We start from the raw sequence: 6000 nt of genomic DNA, 5'->3' as shown, positions 1-6000 counted from the left end.
ATCCCAATGAAAATTCCTATCCTAATGACATAAAAGAAATCGATGTTGGAAAATACAATTCCAAGATTCTTTCATTAGGCTTGCTTATGCTAAACAAAACACACCGACTTATGAATTTTGCAACATGAATTTGCATGTTTGACGAGTTACACTGATGTTTGATTAGCGACTTCAGTTTGACCATTCATTTGTGGATGAAAAATACAAAATATATTTCTATCCTAATTGCATAAAAGAAACCAATGTTGGTACATACAATTCCAAGATTCTTTCATTAGGCTTGCTTATTCTAAACAGTCTACACTCCCTTATGAATTTTGCAACATGAATTTGCATGTTTGGGCCTATACATACGCCTTTGCAAATGTGCCACTGTATTTGTCATATCAAATTGACTTGCAACATATGATAGATGAGGCTTCTTCATTGGCTAAACTCTTACCTCTTGAGGCACACAAAGCCATCCCAACTTTTAGAGGAAACCTCCTTTGCTTTAGTAAAATTCTTTCAGCTCAAAATATGCACTCCTATCCCCTTGCAAATGTGGGAATAAATCCCCACAGTTTGTATCATGTTCTTATTCTTAACTATATGCTTCATGGACAATGGTTCAAGATGGTATACACTGCCCAAAACAAAAATAAAAGGTTGTGTATACAATACATTAACCAATTTGATAGTCATCTTTTTTAGACTTGATAACCAAATAAAATTTTTGCAATAAACCTATACATTTATAATGTCACATTTGCTGCAATTTGAATGGTGCTAGCAAACATTGAAGTAGTTTGTGATCTGTGTGGGTGGTTTTTTGTTTTCCCATTAAATAATATTTTCTTTTCTCAAGTTATTGAAAAGGGGCACAAAAATACTTGTCGTAGGTGTAGTAATTCAAAATTCCTCCATTAAGCAACTTTGTATGATAACAAACAAGCTTATTTCCTCACAGTAAGACAACACCTATAATATAATTTACTTGCATATGTTTTCACCTCAAATGTCAGTTGCAAGTTAAGTAGTGCCAAATTTGGACCATTGTTAATCTTTTGCCACAGCTCAACATATGGATTTTATTGATCTCTTCCGAGCAAAGGATTTATTCCTTGTTGTAATGGAAGTGATACTCTTACAGAAAAGGATATGTTTCTTTTTTTCAAGAATTAAACTCTCAATACAAATCTCACTTTGGCAGGCTTGAGCCAGTTAAAATGGCTTTTACTTTCTCTGGATTAACTTTATACGCATGAATCATGCGCTCCAGATAGACTAGTATACTCACATATCTTGTCGCTGAGGAATAACTTGAAAAATATTGATCATATGTGTCAGATGCTTATGATAAGATTTGCTAATACCAACAAATTGCCTCAATGTCATTTATTTCTTAAAATTTTCTATCTAATTTATTAAAACAATGCCACCTAATCCTTATAATAGCTGGCTTGTCCAATTTCCCTTATAATTTTCCTAAGATCAAATTTGTGGTTAGAGTTGAGATGGTGAAGTGCAGTGATAACAGATTATTGTATGGATAATTTACATCAAATAGGAATTAAAAGCACAAGAACAAAGCATAAACATCAGGTTATCTTTGAGAACTAAATGTTGGAAAGAACTCTAGGTGAGTAAGGACCTTTTCTTTCTCTTGCCACTTTCTCTTTGCAATCTTATGAGGTACTGGCTATAATGGCACATTCAACATGATTACAGTATATTTACACTTGCGATTGCTATGCACCTCACTGCAAATACAAACTCTCTCACTCAACTCTGTAGAGCATTCTTAATCAAGATCCTTATAATTTCTTAGAAACTCAATAAACTTGGCTTTCCGTGGAAATTTTCCTTTCATTCCCATGCCAATTGTCCTTCTCTCCCTTCATGAATATTCTTACATGCTTCTGCAATACATCTTTGCCTAATTCTTTTTGAGAATTAGGTAATAGATCTTCAATGTAGGACAACGGAATCCCTTCTTTGTCATCTAGCAGAGAAGGAATACCTAATGTATGGAGGGAGATATAATCTGAATTTATTTTTACCAACTTGTTCAAGAATTTAAAATGAACCACACATAAGGGTTTCAACTTTGTTTCTTAACTTGGAGGCTTTGTTTGGTTGAGCAATCATGCTTTGTCTGTAATCTGGAACTTTTGGTAAACTCCATGCCTATCATGTTGCTCTTTGTACTTAGATTTATCATCCGTTAACCTCTTACACTTGAGGTTTATTTATTCCATCTTGTCAATAATGATCTTAGTGCTACAGGTTTTTGAATTCACTTTTTCAGATTTTCTTACTTTTCTTGTGACAGTTCCATCACTATGTCTGAACTACTAGGAAGCAAATAACGAAACCATGTTTAAGGATGCTCTGCTACAGGATTGCTGATGTATAATCTTAATATTTAAGATGATTCCTATTATAAACAAGTGCTGCACTAATGTTATATTGATCAATTTGGTCTGATCATCTGTTTGTGGATTAAACAAAGTTGATCTCTTTAACTTTGTATCCTTTGTTTCTCACAATGTGGCCTGACACTTTCTCATGATATCCATTAATGAAATGATAGAACTAGGTTCACAAAAAGTAAACCCAATCATTAGTGAAAAACCAAATCAACCAGACAATTGCCTTTAGTTGTTTGCTTGCATGAAATGAGAAAACACACCTTACCGGTCTCTAAATGGTAAAAAAAGTAATCACTTGTTTTTGTTGACAAAGACAAAGTTACTGCAAAATCTTTGAAGCTCCTTTGCTATGGTCTAGAAGGAACCGGTAGGGGCATACACTATCCCGACTTTTTTTTTTCTAGGCTTACTAGTTCTACAAAAAGTAAATCCAATCATCAGTGCAACAAAAAATCAGCCACACCATTTCTTTTATTGGTTTTCTTCATGGAATGAGAAAGCAAGTCTTACCGAATCGGCCTACAATGGTTAAAAAGTAATCACATTGTAATGTCCCCTTTTTGGGATTACCCTATATTTTGCTCTAGAATCACAAGTTCAATAAAAACAAAGAACATAATATAGTTAAAGATATAACTTTACCCAAAGAATGTAAAAGAAAGATATATCCTGGTTGAGATCCTGCAATCATGGTAGACAATTATTGAAGATACAATTTATAAAATCAATTATTACCTCTAGGGTTAAAGAACATATATTCAAAATCATCTTAATTATATAATATCTGTAATTCATTATACGGGTTCAACCATAGCGGGACTCGGATAAGGAGACATGATAGGGTGCTTGAAGTGATCCTCACACTAGGCCCAAGAGTGGATATAGCATCCCTCTTGGCCTCATGTGGCCTTCCGCCATCCATATTTCATGAGGTCATGTACCTAGTGAGGAAGCTTGTACCTGCCCTCCCTATTCGTGCCACCTTATTCACCCTCCTATGATTGAGACTTCTTTGAATCCATTCCAACAATCAACCATTGTAGAGGTTGGAGGGGAAACTACAATAGGGTTCCCGGATCATCCTTCCCATCTAAGCCTAAGGGCGGGATACACCTTGCCCCCCTTGGGCTCATGTGGCAGGCCACCAACCATCCACCATGAGGTGTACTTAGAAGAGGATCTCATATCAGTTTCTCCCTCCTTGTATTCCCTCACTCAATTCACCATGATTGATTGCAGCAATTTGATAAATAGACTAGAAATCTAGATATTCCACATTATCTTTTATAAGATGTTATGCATCAAATATATTTATTGTTGTATGCATATTGTTTCTTATATTAGTATCTGAGGAAGGATGCATTAAAAACATTATCACGCTGCATACATCAAGCATACATTTTAACATATATCCTTTCATACCACAATGTTTACTAGATCAGGTATGGCTATATTCTGAATTGCAGATTTCCTTAATTTTACCTGCCTATTGTTATCTTCCTTGTTATTTGATCCTCCTGCTTGATTTCTGATTATATACTTATTTTTGTCTTGTTAGTTGCCCCCTCTTCCTTGATATGGTGATCCTTTTATATCCCTCAAGAGGGAATGGAGAGTCGTGTCCCTCACCTCCGGTCACCTCTTTTCCAATACAGGTGTCTCTTGTGGACTACCCAATGCCCTTTTGTTAACAAAATCGCTGCTTAATCATCACTCTTTGACAACCACTTTGTGTGGTGATTAAGTATTTTATATGATGATTAAGTTTATTTACTTGTCGATTGGTGATCTCCTTAGGTAGTGGATCTTATGCATTGTTTTATTCCCTTCTAGGAGATGGTGGAGAATGTAATCCTAGTGGGGCCATGATACAGATGCCTTTATTGACAAAGAAAGTTACTGCAAAATCTATGAAGTTTCTTTCTTATGGTCGATAAGGAATCGATAGTGGCATACACAATCCCAATTTCTTCTTTTCTAGGTTTACTTGTTCTACACAAAACTCATTCCCTTGTGAATCTATCAATGTTGACTTGTATATTTGGCCAATATAAATAGCTTTGTAAATGTGCCAATATCTTTATCATACCGATGTGATCAACAACCTTTGAAGTGTGAGGCTCTCTCATTAGCTGAATTCTTCTTTTGAGGCACCCAATACTTCACCAACTTGTAGCATAAACCTCTCTGGATATGGTAATCTTCCTTGGAATTAAAATCTTCACTCTGAGCTCCATATAAACGTTAATGCATTAGATGGTCATAATCAATTTGGCCAAAAATCAGTATATCATTCAAGACAGAATGGCAAATACCTCATGAAATTAGTCGGAGCATTATGAAATGCAAAAGGAAGTACAAGCCACTGATACAAAACTTGCTTTGTTTTGAATATAATTTTCCATGCATCACCCTCCTTGAGTCTCACTTGATGATAATTGGATGCAAATCTTCATTTAGGAGAGCTCAGTCACAATAGCAATTTATTGACTTAAGATTGTTTTCAACTTTAGTTAATATCAAATATAGACAATTGCTTGTCTCCAACTTATATGATATTGATACAAATAGAAAAGGATGAAGTCATAGACTTAGTTTTTTCATATGGTTCAAGAGAAAGAGTTACCAGTATCAGGAAATGCTATTGTTTTTGAGACAGAATGGCAAATACCTCGTGAAATTAGTCAGAGCAGTATGAAATGCAAAAGGAAGTACAAGCCACTGATACAAAACTTGCTTTGTTTTGCATATGATTTTCCATGGATCACCCTCCTTGAGTGTGACTTAATGATAATTGGATGCAAATCTTCATTTAGGAGAGCTCAGTCACAATAGCAACTTATTGACTTAAGATTGTTTTCAACTTTAGTTAATATAAAATATAGACAATTGCTTGTCTCCAACTTATATGATATTGATACAAATAGAAAAGGATGAAGTCATAGACTTAGTTTTTTCATATGGTTCAAGAGAAAGAGTTCTAGCATCAGGAAATGCTTTTGTTTGTGTTAATACTGAATGGTTGATGATGAAAAATAAATTGAATGAATGATTCAATAATCGGATAATTACATTGAATGCTATACACACGTATATATAGAGGTTACAAGACGATGTTCTATAATTAGAACATAACGTTAAAGTAAAAGACTAAAGAGCTAAACGCTAAATTAAGCGTGAAAGCTAAATTAAGCTTAAAAGCTAATTACATAAAAAAAGTAAATTTAACAAGCTAAATAAGTCGACTAAAAGCTAAATAGCTAAATAAGTCGACAACTAAGATGACTGCTAAAAATAGAAGATGACCATTATAGAAGATACTAATATTATTTTAACAGATGAATTGGTGAAAGAAAAAGGAGTGGCAGCAAAATATGTTGATAAAGGAAATGAGTGTACACGACTGCACTTTGTATCTATATGTTCTGTAATGTCCCCTTTTTAGCTCGTTCCTATTCTTGAGTGATTAGCCTATCATTCTGATCCTCATAGGCTAATAATTGTGGATAGAGGGTCTTCTAAGGCAGAGGCTTGGTTAATGGAGGTTCTTGTTGTTAAGGATATAGCTTCATTCGGATTGAAGCAA

Source organism: Cryptomeria japonica, chromosome 3, assembly GCF_030272615.1.
Source record: "Cryptomeria japonica chromosome 3, Sugi_1.0, whole genome shotgun sequence".
Classification (NCBI taxonomy): domain Eukaryota; kingdom Viridiplantae; phylum Streptophyta; class Pinopsida; order Cupressales; family Cupressaceae; genus Cryptomeria; species Cryptomeria japonica.
This window is presented reverse-complemented; position numbering follows the sequence as displayed.